A 15,728-nucleotide genomic window follows, 5' to 3' on the forward strand; every position below is an offset into this window, starting at 1 on the left:
GTCCATATATGTTGTGTGCATGAAAGTCTTGCATTGAAAATGTCATGTGCTACAATCGTTAGGACTATTAATAGATGTTGCTCTGTCTATCTATCCATTTACATCACTGGAAATTCCCATGCCCTTTCATAGTACGCCTGTGAAATGCTCACTGTTTTTCTATTGGTTTGTGTGCAGTTCAAGCTCTACAAGGTGAGGTCTGTTCTGTTTGGCCAGAAAGGCATCCCATACCTGAATACCTACGATGGCCGCACCATGCGCTACCCCGACCCTCTCATCAAGGCCAACGACACCATCAAGATCGATCTGGAGACCAACAAGATCATGGACTTCATCAAGTTGTATTTGCCCTTTCATGGACTTCATCAAGTTATATACTTAGTTAGGCTCAATGTTAGCACAAACAGTTGATGAGCAAGTTTAAATTTAGAGTACACTTATGTATGAGTTATTTGACAATGCTTATTTATGAGATGTTGAATGTTATTTATCTATATTATATTAATTATAGTGTTATTAAATATATGTGTATGTATTTTTCTCTTTTAAATTATTATAATGTGGTAATTGAAGAATATACTGCCAAGTAAGTCGTTTCAAATCTTAATAAGATATTTCTCAAAACGTCTAATATCAGTCTCCTAAATAAGACGGTTTTTAAAATGTCCAATATCAGTCTTCTAAATAAGATGGTTTTTCTATTGCGAGTGTCTATTATTATAGGATATTCTAGTCAGTTTGATAAATACTTTGTGACTTATAATGTTCGTATTTTCGACAGTTTTTTAGAAGAAGTGTCTTAAACAAAACCTAATGTAAGACGGTTTATTGGACAAAATGACTTAACAAATTCCTTTTTTAGACGGTTATAAATTTAAAAATGTCTTATTTAATATCTTTTAAGACGGTTTATAACCATCTTAAAAACGGAACATCTTTTGCGACTCCATCAAATTTGGACACTTCATAAGCGTCTTAATAACTAAAAATTAACCATCTCATATAACACGATTTGTAGTAGTGTTGTTCAGGTTCTGCTTCAGATCCTTCGGGGCACGCCGTCCTGCGCCCAACTCTTTCCTTCGTTGGCGTTCGGTACCCGCTCCTCTCTGGGCCCGCGGCCTCGAACCCATCGCCGGAGGTGGCCTTCATGCCGCTCCGCTCCGAGATCCCAGCTAACGCGGCACCTGCCCAGACACCTGCGCCTGAGCCCGTGGGCCGCCTCATGGTACGGAGCTTCGATTTTTTATTCGATTCGGTTGAGCTTTTGAGATGTCCGGGGTGGGGAAACGGTGCCTTTGTGAAGTAGGAGTAGAAGGGTTTCAATCAAATAGTATTTGGACTTGGACGTGCTGATCACATTGGATTATGCTTCGGTATTTGGGGATGATTGGGATTAGTTGGAGTGGCTGATTTAAGGCTAACAGAGGTTTGGTGGTTTAGTTCAGGTAGTATTGTTGATTTTTGGTTATAGAATAATTAGTATTTGGACTATATAGCAGTCCTTCCCCGATGAGTTGGTTAATAGCATGGGCAATTAGTTGCCCTGCAATTGCAAAATAAGGCCTTGATCGTTTTAGTAGTACATACTTACTGCTACATTATCATCTCCTTTCCAAACTAGCGGTGATATGTTTCCGGTGGCCTTCAAGTGAAGCTTTGGGACATAGTTCCAGAATACTGGTTCCCTGTCATTCTGTGTAGGTGAGTAGATAACCTTCTATCATTGTTAAAAACATCTTGATTGTAGCTGGATTATGACATATATATTATCTTATCAGCTGATCCAGTACACAGGCTGTTATACTGTAAGGTATGCCCATAGTTGGATTTCTGATAGTTTGGATCGGCAAAGAAGCTTATAGCTTCTCATAAAAGGAGCCGAAACTAAAACTGGAAGTCATATCGTTGCTAACCATTACTACTTAAGTTCCTTGAAATGAAGTCAGACTAAACATTTGTCTCTTATGTTTACGCATCTGATATTCTCACAACATTAGAGTTGTCTGTTCAGGTAGTGCTTGACTTGGATGAGACTTTAGTTTCTGCATATGAATCATCTAGCCTTCCTGCTATTGTACGTACACAAGCTATTGTCTATTTGTTTTGTTTGTTGTTAATAATTAGCTGATTTACATTGTCGAGATCGTACAATATTGAGATTTTGAACATCATGTTTGTAATATCTTTTGTTGTCCATACATATATTATCATAGTATTTATTTTTTCCATTGCAACACACAGACATTTACCTATTTCCTAATAAAACATTGTATAAATCCTGTCCAAATTTGATTTCCTACCGGTAAGACTGTGTTTCCAATCCGTGTATATACACTTGATTTGCTTATCATAGCTGATGAAGTGTAGTTTTTGGTCTTCAATGTATTGTACTTAGCAGGGTTGTACAAACAGGACCTTGTCCAAACCTTGTTGCTATTTTATTTGGAGAGAAGGCATCCATGCACTCCAATGATGCCATGATTCATAGATTACTATTTAAAATGCTTCCTTTGTTGGTTGCATTCAGCTCTTTATTATGTGATGTTGCATAGTTAAGTTCTTAAGTTCTTTTTATCTATATTTTGGTCCACACAAGGTATGAGGTCAAGAAAATCCATAAGCTGAAGCATTGGTGATTTCAGTGCTTCCTTTAACTTTCCGCCATTGTTGTCTTAGCTTACTATAGCATCATGATGATTATCCTTCCGACCATTATGAGCTTCAACTTTGAAAACACATTACTTCCTCCTGAACTGCCTATGAGAACTAAAAAATATTTCTACCAGTTCGCCACTAATTCTTGTTAAATATTATGAAATATTTAATTGCTTGATTTAGTGTTTCTTTGATTGCACGGCACCGGTGCTGTACAACGTGCTCCTGACGTTGCAGGACAGCGTGCATAAGGTCTTCTACGCCGTCGTCGAGGCCGCTGCAGTTCGCGCAGACAACAGCCATCTTGGAGGTCAGCTGCTTGTTTTTCGTCTCCCGTTTTCGATTGCTCGGTCACAGTAAAACTGCAAACTTGGCTCAATTTCATATTTTTGCTTTGCTCATGAGTTGTGGATATATCCTATTAGAATGATTATTACTGTTTAAATTTAAGTAAGGATACTACAAGTGGTTCTTGGTAGGAAGAACCGCTAATCAACTAGATTTATGTGTACAAAAAAGGGCAGATATAGTACCATAGGCTCTTACACAGGTGTATAATTACATAAATGTTACTTATGGTCGCATTTTTGTCACTATTCTGATAAGTTTGTCTTCTTTATAGGGTTGGTGAGGTATCCGGTCTCTACAACTCTTCCACATATTGGATCCAGATTATTCCTTACGTGGGGTGTCTTCTGGAGTTTTCCTGAGGTATCGCCACTAGCAAATTTTCGTGTTTTCATTTATGACACCATTTTTAGGAATACATCTTAATTTGTACATGAACTTTAGAGTTTCCAATTTATAATTTTGAATTTTAGATTAGATACATATGTAACACCCCTAGTGTTACTCCACCCAGGGCTACCCCATTTAACCTACTATCACATGTGGGTTAGTTTGAGCAAAGTACATCAAACTTGGAATTCAAGGTCCTAAGCAAGTGCAACCCATCTTGGATATCATACCCTAACTTGTCATGCACATCTAAAGGGGAGAATTGCCCAAAACCCTTAAGCAAACCCCTTTGGACAATGGGAACCCTAGATGTAAGTAGGACCAAAAGGTCATGAAAACCTTATGATCATGGCTTAAGCCAAATATAAAAGTTGTAGTGCACTTAATAACCTACAAATAATAGTAAGAAAGTAACCCCAAAAAGATTTCAGAAAAGCCCCAAAAAGTTCACCAAAGGTTTGAGCACAAAAGAAAAATCAGAAAATGCCTAAGTCCAAAACTAACCTCTGGCCAAAGATCACACATGTTCACCCTCATTCAAACTTCAAAACACTTCGACCCAATTGACAAAGTGGCGCCAAATTAACCCTAGAATGCCCTGGAAAAAGTTGACACCTACCCTAAGACGTTTGATACGACTTGGCACCATTTTTGTCTCGGTTTGGACATATCTGGCATAGCCGACTTCCCACCCTCATATCTCTCTAACCCGACCACATCTACCCTTGGAACTCACATGAACTAGGTAGCTCTAGGTGCAGGGAAGAGATCTCTCATAGGCTCTAGGGAAAGATTCGTACGTTTTGGCCGCTCAGCAGAGAGAAGAACACGGGCAGAAGCAAAGAGCCACGTGTTCGACGCGCTCTGAGCTCGCCAGAGCACGCCCGCGCGCGCCCCCGCGTGCCCCGCGTCGCGCCAAAGCCAAGCCGGCGCCATGGCCCTCGCCCGCGCCCGCGCCTATAAAGCCCCCAGGGACCTTGACCGTACCCCTCCGCACGCACTCGACCTCACCGGAGCCCAAACCCACCGGCGTTTGCCCGTGCACGGCGTGTCCGCGGCCGCCCGATCCCCCTGCCACCGTAGACCGGCCAACAGAACCCTTCCCAACCCCGTCCGACCCTCGGAGAAGACTGTGCACACCTCGGTGAAGCTCCCCGAGCGAGGAATCGGAGTTTGCTTCGCCGGAGAGGCCAGTCCACGGTCGCCGGATTCCACCCGACCACCGGCGAGCGTAGACCGGGTAATCCTCTGCTCCATTCTTCGATTCCTTGTGCACATAGCCTCTACGTCACCCTGTGAAGCTCACTGTGCCATTGGATTGGACTAGGTCGCCGTGGTTTGGCCGGCACACCCGCCGCCGACGAGAGCACCCGCCTGCGCACGTGGACCGGGTGATTCCGGCCATCCCCGCCGTCGAGCCGTACACCGTTGTGACCGCCAGAACCTCCCGGAGCCAACCCCGCCCCTCGCCGGACCCCTCTCGCCGCCGGTAAGCCGCGCCACCCTTTTCTTTCTCGCGGGTACTGTTTAAACCTATTGAGGGACCGCGGGGGAGAAGAAGAGAAAGCCAGGGGGTTTCGCGCAATGTCAGTGACTCAGATGAATAGTAGCGCGGGGGTATAACTGAGAGAGTTAGTTTGGAAATAACCCGAGGACTTCGGTGCAAAGTGGTTTTCCAGGAAACCTTTAATTAAATCTGATTTAAAATTTAAACAGCACTTGAATAATTCATATCTTCTGTTTTATTCATCCAAATTGAGTCAAACCAATTTTGTCAGATCTCAAATAATATAAACTACTGAAGAAAAATATAGAACCCCTATATATGCTACAGAAAACTTTAGGGTTCTGAATTAAATACTGATTTGGCCAAAAGCTAAATAATAGGAAGAAAAATAGGTGCACTATTTAACTGAGGTTAAGAAAATTTGGAGAAGTACATGACCACCTACTAACCTGTTTAAAAATGATAAACCTCTCTGTACACCCCATTAAGGTAGAGTTTGCCATTTATTTTACATTATGCTTAAGGTTAAAGAAAATAAGAAAGGTGATTTAAATAAAGAACCAGGGGGCACCCCTATTTTTGTTAGGGTACTTATTCAGTATAGTTTACTAGAAAAATTTATTATACCCTGGTTTAGTATAAAGTAATTATGATACCTTTTATTTTAAGAAAACAAGGAAAACTTAGAAAAACCCTACAAAAATAACCCTAAGGTGAAAACACCCCAACCCTTGGGATAGTTAATTTTTTGTTATGAAGAACATAGGAAAAATATGAAATCTGCTGTTTGACATTTTTCAAACAACAAGGTAGTGGAAAGTGCCTTTTGGGCATTAAAACTTTGGAAAATCACAACTACATAACCACCCCTTAGCTTTCTGTGATTTTTGGCACAGAAGCTTATTATTACTGTTAGATACCAACAAAAATAACCCTTAGGACAAAACCCACCCCTAGTTAAGAGTTGTAGTACAAAGTGGCCCATTTACACAACTTTTGTTATTTTTGTCTAAAGCATAGCCTTTTTATTTTGAACCTCAACTTCCTAGAATGGGATATAGTGACCAATGGCAACCCACTGTAATTTTTACAAAAGTTTTGGAAAAAGTTAAACCACTGTTGTAGTTCAAACCTCCACTAGAAGTCATAAATAGAAAATAAAGAAAGGAAAATGAATAGTGGAAATTAGTGTCATCCTAAAACCCTTTGTAAATTGTCCACTGAAATATATGAAGGAAATACCAATCCACTATGTTTATCCCTAACAAAACCTAAACCTAGAGTGATACGCATAAACCACTAAAAGCCACGTATGACCAAGAAACCCTAAGTTACTCATTAACTTAGTTTTTCTTCCTTTAGCATAATGTTATTAAATCCTGCATAATCATGACATACATATTCATTGCATTTCGATAGACTGTAACCTCGCTGACGGAGAGTACGTCCTCGTGCCGGAGCAAGGAGCTGCTCAGGAGGTAGCCCCGGATCCAGCACCAGAGCCTGCACCAGAGGATCTGCCTGCCACAGCTTTGGAAGGCAAGCCCCGGTTTATGCATAACCTGTTATTTATGCTATTTTACACTTAATGATTGTAGGATTGAATGTGCACTTAAGTGTAGGAGTTGTTTGAAACCCTAGTTGCATGATCTCAGGAATCCTATTGAGATGAATACTAGTATGCTAGGTCGAGTAGCTGCTTTATTAATAAGGATCTCGGTAGAAGTCGAGTGATTTTTCTAGCACTCGCGCGAGATCAGGAATTGGTTGTACCCACTTTCATATCATCATGATACTAGTCTGTGGACAACAATCCATGAGGATTGGTTGTCTACGAGATGGGAAATTGGAATAAGGATTAACGTGCGGATACCTGTGTCAAGCGTTTGAACGTACTAAACACATACCGAGAAATATGGTAAATCGGTAAGCCTAGTACTTGATTGAACCTGGCAGTGGACTTTACCCCTCACGCGACCTGAGACGTGGTCTCCCATTCCGGTTATGGTGGGTACAAGTGCGGTCACTGCACGACGGCAGTCGGGGTCAGTGAGGCATTGTACGCCAAGGCGGTGAGCCCTGATCTGCTGACGGGGAATCGATGGGGACAGTTGATGTGTGTGGGGACGGAGTGCCCCTGCATGTCGTGTGTTTAGGTTTACCTTGCAAGGATAAAAACTCTATTCGAATCGTCTGCTTCTCGCAGCTAATGAGACTGCTTGATCCATTGTACTGCATTGAGTAACAAGTGGAAATATGATGAGTTGATACAAGATGTTGATTGCTAAAAATGTTTGCTACTATGTATGAGTAGATAGTACACATTTAGCCTTAAGAGAGTCACACTTAAATTGGCAAAGTTAAAACTTGACTTAGAAACTCAGCTAGTGCTTTTGGCAACCAAACCCCCACAGCCAAACAGCTGCATGTCTAGAGGTAGAGGAGTAGACTCCTCACACCGGGTAAGTCTAGCTGAGTATTAGTATACTCAGCCTTGCTTGTGGCATAATTTTACAGGTTCTTTAGAGGACATGGTTGCTGGAGTGACTTGGCCGTCCATCTTGCCACCGGGGTGGACTGTCGAGTGGGACCCTGCCTCGGCTGAGGAGGAGCATGAGGAGTGATGGGACAGGCTTCCCCATCCCTCCAGTTATCTATCGTTAGTTTTATTCTGCTGCACTTCGAACAATGATGACTACTTTTGCAAAACTCCGATGGTGATGTAATAATTTAATACTCCTTAATGTATGGTTTTATGCTTTATTGTATTTGCTCTGTGACTCACCTTCGAGTGAGATTGTGGTACTTGATCCTGTTAGTGGCCTCGTCGGACTAGATCCGAGGGATTGACGGGTTATTCCCATTTAAGTGTGGTCTAGCCTCTAAGGCGGGACTTAGGCACTTAAGTCGGAATAATTTGGGCAGTTCCGCCACAACATATCTATGTGTTGTTGTTTGGCGGGACCTCGAATTATGACGCAGTTCTAGGTTTAATAGCATTTGCTAGAACTAGAGAACACATGTGTTAGATGATTATGGGACTTTTAGGACTAAGGTTAGTCGATTATTTAATTTTTTATTCCAATAATGGAATAAGAAACTATGAGTGGGTATTGTAACAAGTTTCTACAGCAGGCGTATTAGAAATTGATAAATAGCGCTTTTTACCCTTTTTCAACTGGGCTATTCTATTATATTTCTGGACCTGCAATTGGATGTTGATGTTATGTTCTTGCCATAAAGTCTAATGTATCATGCTAGCTGTACACTGATCTGTAACGGGTGATTGACTGACTCGAGAATTTGCCGACGCTTGAAGAAGGACCTAATGTGAGCTTTTACATACTTGATGAACAGCTTGAGCTCTTGAGCAAGGTGGGGGTATTTCTGTATCCACTGGTCGTAGTTTTGTTGGCTATTACTAATTGTGTGCAGATGGCCCCATTCACCTCTACCAACATGTGCTGAATGCAGGGGATGACATGATTGGTGTTGAGTGCTTAGAAGAAGATTGTGATGGCAAGGTTCTATTTGTTTGAGGTTGCTTCACCATTCCCCAAAGCACATTGCATCCTGTTTTAGTGTTTCTTTGATTGCCGTCGTCGAGGCCGCTGCAGTTCGCGCAGAAAACAACCATCTTGGAGGTCAGCTGCTTGTTTTTCGTCTCCCATTTTCGATTGCTCGGTCACAGTAAAACTGCAAACTTGGCTCAATTTCATATTTTTGCTTTGCTCATGAGTTATGGATATATCCTATTAGAATGATTACTATTGTGAATGTGCAAGGTAGGGAACACTTCGTAGCGTCCACAATAACTGTAGCTGCTCACTACTGCCACCACAATAATGCTTTTTAGACTGCCATTACACGGTGGAGAGTTGCTATGTCTTTTATGGAGCATTTCTGCAAAATGCAACTTCTAACCAGCTTTAGACGACCCATAATACTCATCAATTGGATTCGTTGTGAGGATCAAGTTAGATTTTCCCCACTGGTGGTACTTGCAGTCACAGGAAAGCAATAAGCTAGATGATCCATCATGCCTGCTCTTTCTAGGATATTCCATCTAATCGTGGCTCCCATTCCTTATAGGTATCTAATTCCAATATTGTATGTCTCGGTTGAACTTGTGAAGGCGTTGCAAGCACATATCATTAACTGGGATATTCATATGTTTGATGAGGAGATCGGCAATACCACTCAGGTGCGTACATCAAACTTGAATGAGCCAATGAGGAACTTGGCCGGGTTCATACAATTTTGTCTGATAAAACCGGTACATTAACCAGAATGAAGATGGTCAAAATCTTGATGTTTTCTTTGGTTGCATCCGCATAATGGACTATTCCTGACAGCATCTGAACCAATATGCTGTTGTGGTTTGTTGTTATTTTTTCTTATTTAGTAGGAACCCAAGCGTCCATCTAATGGGTGGCTATTAAAATGCTTGCTATGTTGTAGGTCACTTTCTGAATTTAAATATCCATATCTACATGGCATTTGATCTCTACTGTTTTATTTTTTAAAGAAGGCACATTTAGATATAGATACAGAGGTGACAGTGTCAGCATTGGGCTTGTTGGTAGCTTGATATATGACATGATCAATGCAGTTATTTTGATCCATTACCATTTTCTATTTTGGGCGCAGACAGGTAGGATATGTACCGTTTTTTAAAAAAACTTGTGATTCTCTTTGGAATTATTTTTGGCTAAGCATGTACATCAAGCCATTTGCACTCAGATTTTGAATTTTTTATTGGCTTAAAAATGTTAAGAAGCAAATTGCACACCTGATTACTTAGTGATGGCAACATGCTTAGCCTGTTTGTTCTATCTTTTTCAATGCCACTACTTTTTTTGGCTTCAGCTTGCCTATCCTTGATTGTTCTTTGTTCCAACCAAGCAGCATCATATTTGATAGGCTGGCAAAAAATGGAAGGATGTATGAAGTTGATACAACTAGGCACCTGAATGAATGTGGTGGGGCGGGCTTGCGAACATTGGCACTATCATACAGGGTCCTTGATGAATTAGAATATTCTTCTTGGAATGATGAGTTCGCTGGATCCGAGTGATCTAGATCCAGTAACCTCCTATGACGCTTAGTTTATAGTCAAATTTGCATCTGCGAGTGTATCTCTGCTAGCTCTTAGCTGTTGATTTACTAGCTAACGTGTTGGTTTTGCTGATCCGCAGGCTGGTCATCAGAGCATGGAACCTAAGGACCACCACACAATTCATCCCGAGTTCCCGACCAAGGCTTTCAAGGCACACAAGGTTTATTACCTCAATGAGGTAATCATATTTCTAAGTGAAACATCAAAATTGTTCATCAAGTCCAATTAAGAAAGGATTAGGGAAAATTTAAACTTATTATGTTAGAGTTTGCAAAAGCAATTTGTGTTGAGCCATTGCACTTGGGCTATTTTTCAGTTGTGTTGGTGTTTTCCTCCCTTGAACACGTTGCGTTGTTGTTGCATGGTGGAAGTTCATTAGAGATAACCTTTACTGATTTTAAAATAAGTTAGCTTTTATGTCTCTCAAAAGACTCTTGGGCAAGTTGAGCATTAATCAATATGATTTAGTGCAAAAGGACATTATTAGAATTTATTTTCTGAATGAACAATATTTTACCTAATGCTCACTTTGTGAATGAGAAATAAACTATTGTTGGTTCTGTCATTATATGGATTTTTCTTTTGACAACTATTCTTATAATTTAAGTCATATTTGTTCTTGTCATTATTATGTGGCAACAGTCTTGTATCTCCAACAAAACATCATTCAGGGCAACAAAATAACTTGGGTTTAAGCTCACAAATATTTCTGGTATGAGGTGTACACGATATTACTTCTCTACTAAAAGTCAGGAGTCTGTCAACTCCTGATCACCCATTCTAAAAACTGTGTGGGTACTATATTCTTGTCTTGTCCTTTTAACTGCTCTCATTTTAAAAGTTGATTAACCCTGAACCGTGTTAAGCACACTCTTAGAACTTCAAGTTGCTAATTTCTTAGCTAATGAACAGTCTTGAGAGCAGTTTTCTGCCATCCTCTCAGAAGCTTAGGCTCCATGTTTCAAATCCACCATGTGTTTCTTTTATTTGTTTGTTGAGATTTGAGCTTCTCACAACCTCATTGTATATATACCTCTTTGTTGTTCAGTGAAGTGTACATCATTATATATACCTTCTCAATTCTCTAACTATCATTAGCTTCATTTTGGTATATTCAGCTATTGTTGCTCAGCTCAAAAACTAGAACAAGTTGCTGGCTGGAGAAGACCAATCTGTAGATGAAGCAGTGAAAATGATAGGGTCTAATGTTGTTATTTCTCCCAAAATTTCTGGCAATATCTCTATTACTTATTAAGGCAGCAAGGGGTTCTCCCTTTCCCATTCCCCTCTCTCGCGACGACTGACATTCCCATTACTTTCCTTTCCCATTCCCCGTCCCCTCTCTCGCGCTCGATGCCATTCCCATTCCCTCCCTTTCCCATTCCCCTGGTTTTGCCACCATCCATCCAGCCAATAAAATGGCCAAAAAAGACACCACATAGGGATCGAACTCTGACCAACACATTCAACAAACACAACTCGTTCCTTCTAACCAATAGCACTCATGTTCTTTCCTGCTACACGAAGGAGCTTTTATCTATTTCTAGGCTTTCTCAGACCCATCTCTCCTCCATGCCTCCACACCTCGCAAGTCAACGACGTAGAACCGCTGGCTCCTCTTGGTCATGCGTCCGTCCCACCATGATCTCCACTCGCCCGTCTCCCCTCTCCTCAGTCACCCAACTCGGCACAGGAAGGTGGAACTGGCGGCGGCGATGCGTGTGGTGTCGGAGACGGCACGACCCGCTCCATCTACCACCACTTCCCACCTCATCGACGATCTTATCTTGTAGCGGCGATGCACATGGCGAGCGAGACCATCTCCGAGGTACTATGCTTCACCCTAAACCCTGGCACCTCCTCCCTGTCCCCCCTTCTCGATCGCTCCTCCCACTTGGTGTCGGCGACGGCGCACACCTCTCGGGAAGTTTCTCGATGACACGGGTGCGGGGGATGAGGTGAGCCACAGACCGCATGGTCCCCGACATGGAGGACCTAGACGTCGCCATGAAGGAGTGGGACCGGATCCCTCCACCGCTGCTCCACACGGGCACACCTTCGCCTTGCCCAACCGCTGCCTCGCTCGCATCCGCCATTCCCCAGACCTCGAGAGCTACTATCTGGTACGATCTGGCGGATCCCTTCGCGTGCGCCTGAGATTTCAGGTCTGCTGCTTTGATTTTCCCAGCCCTGCCTATGCGATTTGTGCACCCCCTGATTTTGGTCTCAGTTGCTTGTAAGTACAAGTCTCACTGATAGGCAAGGATGAATCTTCCTGTTTTCTTAATCATATTGTCCATATCTACATGCCTTCAGAAATTCGTTTAGATGCATTGACGTGGCATTGTCTGTAGGAGAATCTTAGGGAAACTAATGATGGGGTTTAGCCAGTTGAGGGGATAAGCGACTATCCGGATGTTGCTGTGATAATTACTTCTTTACTATTATAAAGCACCAGTCTCAACGGTTCAACGGTCGTCTAGCGTAATCCTTTTACAACCATGGTTAGGCTTCTAAAGTTTTTATTACGGATCTCACTACTCTAGCATGGGAATCGTTCTTCATTACATGCTTAGGCTCGAGCCATTTACATCTCTGTATCTAAATTTTCATGTTGTCATTTTGCTCATAGCTATCACTGTTTCCTTAAAATTCGAGCACATAGCTATTATTTTCAAAACATTATTCATGAATTTGTCAATACATAATTTCTCTTGTTGTATTTCACCACAGTTCAAAATAAGGGATCTTATCATATTATTTACATTTATGTCTATCTGACACTTGTGCAGGGTGGCAAGTTTGACCATGCAGATCGTTTGTTCCAAAGCATTGAGAGCGCTTACATAAATAGATTATCAAATACAAGTGACGTCAAAGAGCTTATTCCAGAATTCTTTTACATGCCAGAGTTTCTTGAAAATTCAAATTCATATCATCTTGGTGTCAAGCAGGATGGGGAACTTATAGGCGATGTTGCTCTCCCTCCATGGGCAAAGGTAACAGTTCCTCTTGATGTTAGTTATATTTGTAATAATAGTTTTCTTGAGGATGGATTGTTTGTCTACCAGGATAGTTCTGTTGCTTTTCTAATGACAGTTAATTTAGCTTTACAATTGTGTTAGTAAAAACCTTACTATTCTCAGATACACAGGGTATATCTAGCTTTCTCAATATAAAATAGATTTTCTCAAACAATCGAGGTCAATTTACTTCACATAATGTTTTCTTTATATTCTGACTTTGGCCATCTTCTGTTTGCAAATTCAACCCTAATAGGCTTAGCATTGCAAAGAACAACTTCTGCGTACAGTTATGTAGCCCAGCTTCATAACTTGAAGGTGATGATGTGCTAGCTTTCGCATACATGTTACATTTCCTATCCCATCTAATGTTTTCCTTGTGCTATATGATTAATCCATACAAAATTGTAGGGTTCACCTATGTCCCCCTATTCAATTTATCTCTTTATGGGTTTTACTCTACTGTATGTATGGATCCCTAACAAGTACCCTTATTATAGGATAATAACTCAAGTGACGAGTTTGACAAAGATTCTATTGAGAGTGGTGATAGATCTCTTGAAGAGCTAAGCTGGGAGACACTGGAACTTCTTGTGGTACCTCATATATTCAGGTAAGCAAAATTTTATTATCTCCCCACAACTCGCTTCGCAGTATGCATTTATATTCAAATTTAGGCACATGAATTCTAGAAAATCCCTAATTTCAGTATATTATAGATGTTATTTTCAATTTCAAGGAATTTGGACCTACATGTTTTGTACTCATTAATATTTAATTGTGATGGATAAGTCTTTTACTTTTGACACGGTATATTTTTCTTAAGTTCAAAAATACATTACCTGGTACTCTTGATAGGTGTCATGCTTGCTGTCTAAACCAAATGATGTATTGTATATGGTATTAGCTATTGTCTATCTGTTTTGTTTGGAAGAGAAACTAACTCATTAACTTTTTTCCATATTGTCGGGTACCGTAATTAGGGGTATCCCTAACACTCCTAAACACGGCTAGTAACCACCATCAGCATAAGCTGCAGAGACTGATGGGCACGATTCAGGTCAAGGCTTCGTCTACCCAAGGGACACGATCTTGCCTCGCCCGAGCCCAGCCTTGGGCGGGAACTGCAGTCCCGGACGAAGTTACGTGTCGCCCGAGGACCTCCTCAGGCAGTGGGCGCACCCTCGGCACGCCCGAGGCCCAACTCGGGCAGGCTTCGTCGAGAAGCAACCTTGGCCAAATCGCCTCTCCAACCGACCGTATCGCGGGCGCATTCAATGTGAGGATCACCTGACACCTTATCCTGACACATGTGCCTCAGTTGTCAAGGTCGAAGTGACCGCAGTCACTTCGCCCTTTCACTGACCGACCTGACAGGAAAACAGCGCCGCTCGCCCTGCTCCGACTGCTGTGCCACCCACCAGGGTGAGGCTGACAACAGCCAAGTTCAGCCTCAGGCGCAACAGGAAGCTCCGCCTCGCCCGACCATAGGCCTCAGCCTCGGGAGGAGGTCTCCGCCTCGCCTGACCCCAGGGCTCGGCCTCAACCTCGGCCTCGGGAGGAATCGCGTCCTCGCCCGACCCCGGCCTCGGCCTCAGGAGGAGTCTCAGCCTCGCCCGACCTTGGGCTCGGACCGACCGCGCCACGGGAGATACATCATTACCCTACCCCTAGCTAGCTCAGGCTACGGGGGAACAAGACCGGTGTCCCATCTGGCTCGCCCCGGTAACAAGTAATGATGGCTCCCTGTAACACCCTGAATTTTTGGGTATAAAATTTCTTTTCTAATATTCACCAAATTCAGGTGTTACCCTCTTCTTTACCTGCTTTTCTTCTCTTTTTCTAAATGATGGATAGTTATTTTATTATATATATATGTATATGAGTTTTTGGCGTAGTAAAATAAAATCCTAGAGAAACTTTCATTGTTGCATTCATGTCGTTACATAGTGTTTATGAGTGAAAAGTTTTCGAACTGTATCGAATTATCTTGACCATGTTTTCGGATTTTTTTCGGGAACCTTCAAAACGTTTCTTCAAGTACTAAAATATGAATTTTAGTTTTTCTAATAATAATTAAATACCTAAAATTCAGTATTTGCGAAAACTACAAAAATCTTGGAAAACTCGATTATATATATGTGTTCCTCTCGTCGAACTCGTTCTATGATTTGTGTCATTTTCGCGAGGTCGTCAAACCGCATTTCCTCCTCGTTAATGTTTGCTGCTCGCACACCTGTTACCCCTTTATTTCATCTACCATCGCCTATCTCTGCCTAACTCGGTCTCCGTCGTTTACTGTATCGTGCAACTCATCGCGCGATCGTCGCTTTGGCTCGGCCAGGACGCAACCTGCGACAAATTTTACAATCGCCTTCCACATCCTCTCTTTTCTACAAATACTGCTCTAGCCGTCGCAAAACCTCCTGTCTTCCCCCAGATCCAGATCGTTTCCCCAGATCCAGATCGCAGGCGTGAAGGACAATTGTTACCAGGTACTCACGGATCCTTCTTCCTCTCCCTCCCCAAGCATTCTTCTCCCATCCCTCTCCCTGGCCATGGCGGCATGCCTCTCGTAGATCCCCTACGCGGTGTCCCCAGGCGCGACTTCCCCTGTTCTCGGCCACCGGCGAGAGCTCCCCTGTGTCGCAGCCACCCCGACGGCGCTCTCGCCCCATGTAGC

General features: G+C 42.3%; 1 pseudogene across 1 annotated transcript; it reads left to right on the plus strand.

Moving 5' to 3' along the window:
* Positions 1-2,917: 2,917 nt before the first annotated feature.
* Positions 2,918-13,407, plus strand: LOC103649122 (BEACH superfamily protein pseudogene; annotated as a pseudogene). The gene is made up of 4 exons (NR_161249.1): positions 2,918-2,968; positions 8,996-9,107; positions 12,815-13,021; positions 13,302-13,407. The product of NR_161249.1 is annotated as a BEACH superfamily protein pseudogene (transcript).
* The last annotated feature ends 2,321 nt before the right edge of the window (positions 13,408-15,728 follow it).

The sequence above is a fragment of the Zea mays genome, chromosome 2, assembly GCF_902167145.1.
Source record: "Zea mays cultivar B73 chromosome 2, Zm-B73-REFERENCE-NAM-5.0, whole genome shotgun sequence".
Taxonomy (NCBI): domain Eukaryota; kingdom Viridiplantae; phylum Streptophyta; class Magnoliopsida; order Poales; family Poaceae; genus Zea; species Zea mays.